Source organism: Papilio xuthus, unplaced genomic scaffold (assembly GCF_000836235.2).
Source record: "Papilio xuthus unplaced genomic scaffold, Pxut_1.1 DF827777.1, whole genome shotgun sequence".
Classification (NCBI taxonomy): Eukaryota; Metazoa; Arthropoda; class Insecta; order Lepidoptera; family Papilionidae; genus Papilio; species Papilio xuthus.
In genome coordinates, this window is record NW_013530872.1 from 3539028 (window position 1) to 3552201 (window position 13174).

Genomic DNA, 13174 nt, shown 5'->3' on the forward strand with positions numbered 1-13174 from the left:
CTCTATTTAATACAATGAGTGCGCCGTTCGTTTACGACGCTCTTTGTCAATACCTGACTGTAATTGTACAGACATTGTTGTACGTTGGAGAGTTATTATTACCTATGTCAAACATTATTAGACACACATTTTGAGCTGAAACTAAAGTTTTAAGACTAGTATTAAAATTTTGAAAAGTCTTGAAGGCAAAGATTTTAGAAATTTTCCGCTGAAAATAGATCGCATGTCAATAAAAATGTAAATTCTCCTCTTCAGCTCCCAGCTAATTCATTTCCCAGTGGAAAATCCGGGAACGTGTCACCGGAGATCGATCGACCGTTCATTTCGACAAACTTTTTTCGCCCTTTTTAAACGATTTCATACTGACCAGACGGCCGATGCCGCTTCGTATGCGGACATGTACTCGCGATGTAGAAACCAAACTTATTGATACTTTAAAATACTCATATGTACAAAGGCGTTCAACCTTTTTGTGAGAACTTCAGATATTAACGTCACTTCGATGATTTATTCAAAACCCGCTCACACATAAAGCGTTCAGATGCCATTAGAATATTAATGCGCCTTCACAATCAAACGATAAACAAGCGACCGTCTAAGTATACATTGGTTCATACAAGTGAACGTATCGAAAACAATTTCACATCAATTCCAAGCGTAGAGGGCGCTGCGAACGGAAAAAAAATCGAAATACGCAAATTTGATCCAAAACCTCGGGCACGGCTCACACTCGCGGTGATACGTCTGACACCCTAATCAAATAAGTACCTTTTACCGTGACTATGTGAAGGCGTTCAAAAATAAACCTAGAGTTATTTAAACAGGGTTCCCATTGCAGTGACCGGATCGAGACTGACTAGCTTCCGCATAAAGCGTATTTGTAGGAAGGACGACCCAGAAAATGGGTATAATATACTCACACTACCGAGGCAGCTTCCTCGCCTTATTCTCCCGGCGCGTCCCCCAGGAGTCGGCAGAAATTTATATAACAAGCTATCTCCTCCCGGCTCGGTTATTGTCGAGAAAACACTGGCTCAGACATTATTTTTAATTAAACACAACCGCTGGTCGACAAACGTACTGATCGAATGAGCAAAAAGATATTTATTGCCTACCTACACTCTACTATCTGTTTAATAATTTTCCGAGTAACCTAAACAGATTACAACTACTCGTATATTTTTTACTATAGTTACATTCTGTATCAAAAAAAAAGTTAAGAAAATCCTAATTCTGTTAAAGTGACAAACAGAAAAAAGGCAGACATATTGATTATTTACTACGTAGTTTATCAAATCAAATAGTACATTTACAAACTAAATTAACATTTCAATCAATTGTATCACTCAATTATGTTAAAAGGTTCATTTAATATTGCCAGCCAGCTCCGATGGAATTATAAAATCTGTAACTATAAACATTTTGCCACTTAATCACGTAAAATGAGTGGGGGATTCCCCCTTTCCCACCGCCTGCCCTCCCCGCGCCGCCCCCGCCCCGAATGTTCCGAGCATCGCAATCTACCGAGAGGTAATAATACGGGTTGGGTGTCCAGACGGACGCTCTGCGAAAAACAAGTAGCTATGAAAAATATATTACATTAAAACAAATCCCTATATTGTGCCGTAGCGCTTTATATGAATTCATCGCAGGAATTTGAACACATAAGACGGTAAAGATTTTCGTATTTTTTCCCCTTTAAAAATATCTTAGTAATTAAGTACATCGTAGTAATTGTATAAAAAGAAACTATATTTAAAATAGTCAGTTTTATTAAATAGTAAGAGAGAAAAGTTTTCATGACCAACACAGAAAGGCGGGAAGATACGATTTTCCATTTTGTACAACCCTGCAAACACCCTTGGTTATTTCACATTCATGAAACTTCAAAATTAAGATTTAACAAAAATGAAACAAAAAAAATTAAATAACATACATAATACCTGCATAAAAGTATTTGGTATGATTTAACTATGAGATCTATTAATCTAAATTTAACTATAATATTTCTATTATAATGTAATATGGTCATTGCTTCGTTTTCACTTATTTTTCTTTTATTTTTTTTTTAATTTTATAATGATCACTGCATTTACAGAAATGACATGTGTTTTCAATAATGCCATTCCCAATATTACCCCCGAAATCACTTAAATGATTAACCCTGTTAAAAATTGATAAATCTCAACTTCAAACATAAAAAATTCTCTAATCCTTTTTCGTATAAAAATTATATATGTATTCGTAGTCGCATCATACCGAATGACCCTTAGACGACCTGCAGACGTTCTCCGAACGAAATGTTAACAAGATTATTGACTGAATGTGACCTAAAGTCTCGCAACAAGTCACTTAATTACGTGACAAATAATTGTATTTTTTTTTAATTAAAAATAATACAAGTTTAATTTATTATCCATAATAAAAAAAATATATTACCGTTTAGCAATCAAAGTAAGATTCTCTATAAATATATTTTTTTTTATTATAATTAAGTATTTTATTACTCTGAATAATTGAACTTGGTTTCAAAAATAGCTGCCTAGCGTGCATTTCTTATTATTTTCTTCTTTTTTCATAAAAATTGAGTATGCACGAATGAAAGAAAGCAATATTATTTAATAATACGCCCTAAGACGCCCACGTGACGCTCGAGTTACAGACAAGGTCAATAACAAAGAAATATCTATCAGACTTTCTTACTGTTATTATAAATACGAATGTTTGGATGGATGGAAGATGAATGGCTAGATGTTTGTTTAAAGGTATCTCCAGAACGACTGCATGGATCAGTCGTGAAATTTGCCATAGATATAGAAATTAGCCTGAAAGAACGCATAAGCTACTAATTAAGTTCTTTTTTAATTCCGCGCGGACAGAGTCACGGGCGACAGCTAGTAAATGTATAAGTTTGTACTCGTTACTAGTTAACACGCACATCACCGTGAGCTTCCACAGCGTAGCACATGCACAAAAAACAAACACTACTCGGTCTCATTAAAAATAAAATTATACTTTTTACAGGTGTGGAAACCCACGTCAAAAGTATACGTGACACAATAAAGCGCCAATAGCCCAATGGTTAAGGGTACGGATTTTACGGTCGCGAGTTCGAATCCCGCTAATTGGCAATTGTAACGAAATGTCAGTTTTAAGTAATCTGCTAATACTTTATTTATAAACGATGATGTACAAAGAGAATATAAAAATTGAGTTGGTAAGAGTTAGTAAGCTGTCACAATCCTGTTGCAGATAATTTGTAGGCTCTGTGTGTGAACAGCGTTAATGTGAAACTAATTGTTGTTTGGTTAATAAAGAAAGGGAGGGGGTGTGGTAATAACGATGGTATAACGTCCCGCCTCCGATACGTGATCTGCAATCCTATGCAGCCACCTCGCAGCCGAGACTGGGGGAAGCGGCCGCTGTATCTTGCATCGATCTTACAACTACCAACGATAAAACATTTATAATTAAACTAGCGGCCCGTTCCTGATTCGTAATGATGGACATTTTTTTTAATTCGAATAAAATAATAACTAAAACATCTATGTTACTGTGGATAATGTATAAAATCTTTAGGTGATTTTTTTTAAATAGTCCGGTAGTTTTTGAGTTTATGTGATGCAAACATTTTTCCTAATTTAAATGACGAAATAACAAAAGCTGTCGCCCGTGACTCTGTCCGCGCGGAACGATAAAAAAAACTGAATTAGTAGCCTGTGTGTTCTTCCAGGCTATGTTCTACATCTATTCCAAATTTGAGCGAGATAAATTGAGTAATCAACAAAACAAACATCCATCCATCCATCCAAAAATCGCATTTATTATATTAGTAAGAAGTAAGATAATTAATTGATGTGATAACATTTACAATTTTTAATAGTTGATAGTGGTTAACAAATGTCTACCTACTGTCGACCGCTTTGACCCAAATAAACTCTGCATCGCTCCGATCCAATTCACTCCAATTACTTGCAGTGCGCGATGCACGTAAACACAAATATGTAGCGCCATCTACAATTGCTTTTATGTCGAATAAGTAATTAAAATAAAAACGGAACTCTCCCATTGTTCGTAGTTTTGTTACGCAAAACTATAGGACTTTATGTTGCAAAATGATAATGGATCGAAGAATTTTGTCAAAGCCGTAATTAAATATAGTTAAATTTTTAAGCATATTCATCATCATCATCAGCTCACTATACATCCCCACCGAGGGGCTCGGAGCCTACCCTAAGTTAAGGGTGATAAGGCCATAGTCAACCACGCTGCCCAAGTGCGGGTTGGTTGACTTCACACATATGTATCTTTGAATTTCTTCTCAGACATGTGCAGGTTGCATCACGACATTTTCATATTACTATGTGGTTTTGCTATAAAGTAAAAGCTAAACATTAAACGATGTGATGAATGATACTTAAAACATAGACACTTTCATTGTCTTAACATATGAAATCCAAAAAATACAATTAAATTTATGCCAATCGAATTACAATAAACATCTGATCGAATAAAATGAGTCACAATTAAGATAAAAGGGTGATTAAAAATCTAAAGACATTTAACTAATGTGACGTTTAAGTAATGACTCCCGTACCTACTTCAATTCATCAGTTTCTTCTTTTATAAAAGCTGTCAGCTTTTGAAAAAAAAACAATATCGCATAAAGGCACGTGATTCGTTAAAGCTTTTAAAAAGTTTGTCACATGTATGTGGGAGCGTCCACTAGAGGTCAGCGCAAACGACGACCTACATACACTACAGTCAATCCAATTACCGCGAATATAGATGGAGAGCTCGCTGCGTGTACAACGGACTGTTGTAGAAATATGTTGTGTTACTGTCACTGACGAAATATAGTCAAAATCAAGAAATACTAGATAAATGTATTCGTAAAACTACGTTTAAACTAGGCTTTTCATAAACTGTCAGTAAAAGATTTTTTAATAAAAGTAAAGTAAATAAGGAATTGTTTACTCGTTGAAATGATGTGGCCCGTGAATTATTATTTCTATGATTTATTCGGGTTAATAAATGGAGTCATACTTCAAACTTACACTTGTATGAAATTAAAAAAAACAATTATTCACACTTTCGTGAGACATTATACTGAACTGATATATAAACGCGGCTAAACACTCACGTATATACGTTTGGTGGCGGCACCGACTGACGCGAGTGAGCGACGGGCCGCTTCCGCGAAATAATACCAGTGCCACTCATCCTGATGAAGGGCCCCCGATGGGCTCGAAACTAGTCGGTGCCGCCACCGGACGTATATACGTGAGTGTTTAGCCGTGTTTATATATCAGTTTAAAAAAAGCAGTACTTAATACTAATCATCAAGTAAACACCAAAGACAACTGTTATATATAATATTATTTCATTTGTTTTGGTTATTCTAAAATCCTAACACTCGAATGACAGACATCAAGATAACAGACTAAACAAATCCTTGACACAATAAGTGTATATTGTTTTGATTGGATAATTTACAGATCAATGTACAGTCATCTTCACACCGACTTCTGACGTATCACGCTTACTTTGCATTTAAACAGCATTTTTTAAATTTTCCATCAATAATAGGTACTATACATCACATCTAAATGAACATTATTAAATATACAGGGAATGTAATGAAATAAATTTCAAGGCCATTTAGCCGATGCGCACGTGAATGTCTTCATTAAAAAATTAAAAACATTTGCTTTGTTCGTTGCTCTGTGGCCGCCTGCAAGGACGGCAACGCTTCAAATATTCATACTAAGATCGATATGAGTAGGTACTCTATGCGCTAGGCCTGAGGTCGGACTATACTAATCAAAATGTAATTCCGAGCTAATATTGTATTCGGGGCAATATCAAATACTTACCGCACTACTATGAACGTTAAAGGTTAACTTTAATTAATTGATTTATTACGAAACGTCCAACATTGGGATGCTATGGACAAATATTTCTGGAATATGTAAAGTTTGTATTGTCTTTAATTTCCGTAAAGGATAACATTTTGGATCACAGAATACTTAGCAATGATACTTGATATCGGAGACCGCAGTGCAGTCTCTTTGTATACTATTCCTCATTATATTCTACTAGCGCCCGCGTCTCCGTCCGCGCATAATTAAAAGAAAACATAATTAGTAGCCTATGTGTTCTTCAGACTATTTAATATATTTATGCCAAATATCATCAAGATCCATTCAGCCGTTCTGGAGACACAAACTTCCATCCATCCATTTATTCATCCAACTAAACATTCGCATTTATTACATTGGTAAAATTTAAATAAATGTAAGTATTTACTAATATATTATTTAACGCTATAGATGTCTAAAGAGTATTTTAATAAACTTATTGAATTCATAGTAACATTACTCTTACAAATGTGTTTTAATAACAGCAATTTTTTTCTCTTGAAACTTAATCAACACAGTGTTAAATCAGAACACGAAGGACGTCCTTAATCCGTTTACCGAATACCTTTGAACTTCAGCGGTGTGAACTACACGTGAGCAATAGTTTGAGGTCGTAGAAATGCTTTCTTACATTATTCTAATTGCCACTGTTTTCATTACCTCTATAGACTTTTTATATAAATTCTTTTATAACTTTCTCGACTTTTGCTTTTTTTTATTTGAATGTATTACATAAAAGGAAGGCTAGCTCATCGAAATATATTATATTCAATAATATTAAGATTTAGACACATCTAGATATTAATTTGTGTACTATGAAATTGTATTTTAAAAACATATGACATTCGTATTTATTTGTTCCAAAATAAATATGTACTATAAAAAACAATCGACTACATTTTAAACGAGCATAGATACTTAGAAAACGTTTTTTGCAGTTACAACGTTTTTCGACATCGAAAGATATTAAAATGATTGTTATAAGCAAATCAGTAGTGCATTAAGAACTATTTCTAAAATGTTGCATCGTAATAATATCAGGGGAACATTAAACGAATCTAAGGTAAGCCTCCACTGTGTTGCAGCGCAGACCGTAGGCTGCGGCGCGGCGCTTCTCGCTTCTAGAATTAATAACTTTCTCACCCCCGCCCCCACCCACAAGGCTCACCCTAACTCACCCGACTCATCCCACAAACACCACTACTATTGTCTCATTTCTCGATTAGTTTTATAAAACTAATGATATATTTACTTAAATATTTTCAATTAAATTTGTGTTTTTGTTGTAATATTAAATTTAATATTAAAAAGAGAACATGTTATTGTTTCAAGTTATTTTGAATTCTTGTAAAAATATTTCTTTCGAGTTTTAGTAGTAGGGATTATAGTCCTCCATCTCTCTCTAGCGGTTAGAAAGCCTTCGGAAGTTTCAGGAGTGTTTCGGTTTGCCTCTTTGACTCTGTTTGGGTGTGTAATGATTTGGCGCGCGTGTAATTTGCTGAAAAAAATGTCGCTGCCTTTCACCGCTACTCGTTACATCGCGCTCATGATCTTTTGATTATTGTTATTACTTGCTTTATTACAACTTGTCGGTTGCGTACTTCTTATTTGAAATAAAAATTACTATATAAAAATATTGCAATATATTTGTATCCTAGTTTGATGTAAGACGTAATATTAGGTTAAATTTATTTTTTTACATTTATAAAAACAATAATGTAGTAAAATAGAAAACAGCATTATTATTTATTGTATTATAATATGTAATTATAAAAAACTTTCATTGAGTATAGGAACCAAAAGTTGACGATGCATGCCTTATAATAGCCGCCAGTGTTGCCTTCGGTGACGTTAGTCATAAAACATTTGAAATGCTTACGCATTTAACCTTTAGTACAATTAAAAACACTACGTAAACTACAACTTTTAACATATACTTTTTCTTCTGCAAAATGTTATGCAAAAAGTAATTCAAGTTAATTCAAGTATGTCTCAGTTGCCTAATTTAAAGATGTACGAATATGGTCATATGTTGAAATAAACAGCGTACATAGATAACGAAGCCCTTTAGCTTAGTTGTGCCTTGATCAATTAATTCAACGCATTAACCCAGATGCCTGAGAGTATACATTACTCTTGAGTGGGTATGCTATGTATGCTTCAGTCTGTATGCAATGTTGTATGTATGCTATATAGTGTGCAAATCTCGTAACCATCGACAGGTGAACGTATTCATTACTTACATGCAAGAAATATGTTGCATTGATTAATAGAAGCCCGGTTTGCGAATTAATTTTACAGATTACTAGTTAAGGAGAGGCGTTCTGTTTATATTGACTAACTTACAACTACATATTTACAGTTGATAAATAAATACATACCATGATTATTATTTGTAAATAAATATTTTGAAAATTGTACTTTTTATAAAGTCAATTTTTCTAAAATTGTTTATACTTTACTGTTTTCATAAAAGTAAAAGTTATTTTATTTTATTTATGGCCAGTTATATTTTAATACAATTTAGTTAACCTTGCAAACACAGGTAGAAGAAATTAAAATAAAACTGAAAGCAGGAAACGTGAAACAAAGGAGGGTCTTAGAAATAGTGACGTGTAATCAACCTTCTTTTGTGTAAGGCACTCGTTTTTTTTAATTCCACCACGGTGCAACACGACGGAGGCTCAAGCGCTTTTGCGACATAGGATTTATAATGCGCCATGGTTTTTGTTCGTACGCTACAATTTTGAAAATGGAACGCAAATTGTTCCTTAAACATTTTCTTCTGTTTTAATTCAAAATCGCATAAAACGTGAACTAGGAACTGGGACGAAACTCCGCAGGCGTCTTTTAAAGAATTGTTATTTCAGCTGGCTTGTATGGCCTCGGTGCTGTACTGAAATTCATGTGGAATAGAGAGATGGTTGTTTTACTTTAAAGTATTTTAATACGCTCTAACTATGGTACAAAATGACAACCTGCTGATAAAACTGATAACGCTTATTATTTGCTTGCTTCTTTGTTTTCTTAATCTACTAAACATTACTGTTTACTGACTGACAACATTCTAATAACTACAACATATTAAACTCACAATTAATATCCAAGTTGGGAAAAATTGGTGACAAAAAATTTAAGGGACATTTTTTAGCAAAATATGTGCTACGAAAATAACGCGTTGAAATCTTTAATAGGGTACTAAAAATTTCATTTAAATATCAACTATGTGAGAATATTATTATTTGAACTATATGCTAAGATACTGTAAATTTTGTTACCATTTTAATAGCAAAACTTAATTAAAACAAATAATCTTAATATCACGTATCACATTATAGGCATATTGTAATCATTTTCTTTGTATTTTAAAATTTTTCATAAATCTTTTGAAAATTTTATTCCATTACGTAAACATAAAAGAAGCCTATTGAAATTTTATCACAAAAAATATCAATTAAAATACCAAATACTTTTAAGTAACTTAATCGTATCCATACTTTATAAGTTTATAAAGTTAAGTTGACTCCACTTTACAGTACTTAGACTACGAAATTAATGCCTACATATAATAAGCAGAAAACAAAGACGCGGCAGGTAGCGGGGGGCGGTGCGGAGGGCGGGGGGGCACACCGTACGACGATATGCATCACTGCAGTCGCTGAGCTGCATTCCTGGTGCAAGCGGACAGCTAAACTCTGTGGATAATCCCAAGACGACTAACGATTTATACAGATATATAACATTTCGACTCGGATCATTCGTACCTATATTATCTCTTTTTTGGGGTCTATATGGTACCCTATGAGTATCTGTAATTCCGTATCCGTCTGACATCAATTAACTGTATGACAGCATAATATAAGAAAATAAAACAACTACGCAAAAAGAAGACTGAATTTTGCGGGGCATTGCTTAAATAAGTGTAACTCTTTATGGTAATAAAACATTTTTTCAGAGATATTAAAATTAATCTAAATCTTCGAAGTCAAAAATCATGATCTTTTAAAAAAAATATTCCATCGAACCAAATTAAAAATCAATGTTTACAAGCGAAGCGAGCGTTAGATTGAGTGTGAAATTCTACGCGCATCAAATTTCCTACAAGCGTAAGCTCTAAATGAATATTGTTCTCCAAAATAAGTTCCGGATTGCGCGTGAGTCATTTAACATCGCATGAGTCACGGTGCTTTCTTTAAATTGTTTAGATTTTACAAACTGATGAAAGCTTTTTAAATGAAAGCTTTCAATTAATATTTCCTAATGCATTCGTAAGCAAAATTAGGACATTATTGTTTTAGTAATTTTATAGTTATGTAATCAAAAAGGTATTGGATAGAACGTGGTTTAGTCATCTAATTAATTTGAAGACCGATACATAAATTAAGCTATATAAATAAAGGTATTCTTGAACCTGATTCATAGTATGCAAATATAATTCTGACTGTCTTATTAACCTCCTTATTTAATAATTTCCACATTACTCGGTTGTAATTTTTAATAATACATATGACAAAAACAATGAAAAAATGATTACAAAGCAAGAAAATATCTTTGAGGTTAAAACGTAAAATTTATTCATTTGTCTTATCCATACTAATCTTATGTTATTCCAAGTTCAGGTCTTAGGTACAGTCTGGACGCTCTCTAATTTACTTGACCGCCGCCCGTGGACTTCGCCATACAATAACATTGCTATCTTTTAAACAATGTACTAATATTGTAACTTATGTTCATGTCACACAAAATAAAACTTTTACACTTTGGTTATAGATATAAATATTATAATTTCTTAACTACATTTTACTTTTATGGCAGTATTTTAAATGATTTAATGGCTCATAAATTATACAGTTCTGTACTAAATAATTGAAAGTTAAGTAAACTTCAAGATGGAAATCTCTATCTCAACCTCTCTCTCCCTCTCTTTCTCTCTCTCCGTAAAATCTCGTACACTAGAGGTTCAATTCTTATCTTTTTGGGGAGATTCATTTTTGTATTCGCTGAACTTAGATATATATTGTTAATACAATATCTATAATCTAAAAGCGCCAATATCCTAATGGTTAAGAGTACAGACGTCCAACAACATAGTCGAGGGTTCAAATCCCGCTATTCTACTAATATCATAAACTTTACACCAGCACAAGGCTCCAGCTTTGTTTGAAATGGTATAATAAATTACATTAGTTAATTAACAAAAATTTGCTTATATTAAAAAAAAATGAGTAGATAATCGACTAGGTGCACATAATTACATTTAAACAGTTTAAATAAACACGTTATCGTTTAAACGAGCCTATGATTTACAATATTACTCATAGTGTAGACGCAATAAATCTAAGTATTGTTAGAATACCAAATACCTAGTACACAGTCGTATGTCACAATACGGCTTAACGCTTTACCCAACGGTCAAATCGTAAGCAAATTAAATGGACAGTATTATAACAATTCAATTTATCGTTGTTGCTAGGTCGCCGCCTCGAAAGCCATATCGCGGCCCACTCCAAATTGTGATTAAAGTAACCTAATACACACAATAACAGGTCACGCGTTTACCATCGGCACTCGCTGTTCACCCACAAGAAGATCCTAAGCTAAACAAAACTGATCTACAACAAATTAAGTTCTATTCCAATGAGTTAAAATACATATTAGAATGCCACAAAGTTGACGAAACAAAACTACGTTTGTGTGCTCTCGTGAAAGCTACACATTTCATTTATAATAGTAGATACAATACGAGCACGTCATATTGTACACAACACGTTGACTACCGCGCTCATGCATATTGTCTGTGTGCGCTCGGCGCCCCTACCATTGAGAAATGACTTATTCGACCGCCAAACGAAATAATGTTTTATCACTTGGGATTAAAAGGTAATTTTGATTAACAGGTTTTGGGTATTAAGGCAATAAGAATGTGTTTTGTAAGAGTGTGTGAGCCGCAACGGTTTGAGCGGAGTATCGAAGAATGCGGAGCGTGAATTACCATGTTTAGGGAGTTGTCAGTTTTACAATTTTAGTCTTATTTGGCTTCGTGTTTTGATTAACGGAATTATTAGCTTAGATTCCTTTAGATACTTTTAAGAATTAATTACTTATTTACTTTTGCGTAATTACAAGTGATTAAATAAAATATATTTTTTGTGTCAATAAAACTTTGGTATTATAATCTATTTATAGACTGTGAAAAATTTTATGAGTTTGTAAACATTTAATATACATTGCACATCTTTGATAGATCGATAAGAAAGTAAACAGAGCATACAATTAAAATATATTTATTTATATGTTTATTTAATTGTTCGACAATGATTACATGGACGACAAAGCCAACCGACAAACGTATCAATTACTAAATTGAATTAAACGGTATAAGCCGCGCGGGCGCGCACCGTGCCCACTACCCGCCGCCCGCCACCGCCGTCGGACCGCTTCGGCCCGCCACAGTACGCGAGTACGGCGCGGCGCATCGTTCGCATTAGCTACTGACAGCTCGCCCTCGGCTACGTGTGTGTAACACGCTCGTTACGTTTACGTGACGCTCACACGCGCCCCCAATTTACACCTACCGCTCGGACACACCAATATAACCCTTACGCTCTTGACATAAGCGTCTCCCCGCATACCGTATTAAACTTTCCGATTTATAGACTACCGCCCGCCACCGCACCGGGTGGCGAAGTCCGGCAACGTCGCACCCAAATTTATTGTGACATTTGGTTCCAAAGAGCCACTAAACGGTATCCCCTAGCGACATCTATCCGCGACCGGGGAACTATTCGTTCGGATTTTAGAGCGAGACGGCTACATTTGACAATATCACTTTCACGGTCCGTACTTAAAGCTAAGCGGTTTGCAGTGTACAGTTTGTTTGTGTCTGTAAACAGCGCGGCCGTGAGGTGTACCGCGCATGAATGAAATGGACGACAGCAGAGAGAAGGCGCGCTGCGAATCGCACGCGCGCGTAAAGGACAGCGGAAGAGCGCGAAGCGTGCAGCGTACATCGTTTATCAGATTACATGCGAAGTATCGCGAGCGTGGCGATGTTTTGACACGCGATAATCACGAGATAATGCGCCCGATCTCGACGACGTTTAGGTTTATATTGGCTTTTTATAGTGCCAAGTGTTGGCAGCTCTGAGTAGATAAAATAATGTCATAGTAATAATAGCCGCCGTGTTTAAAATATGACGAGCGCGGCCGCCAGGTGACGTCGCGATCGCAGCTAAGAGATCGCGCGTGTTGAC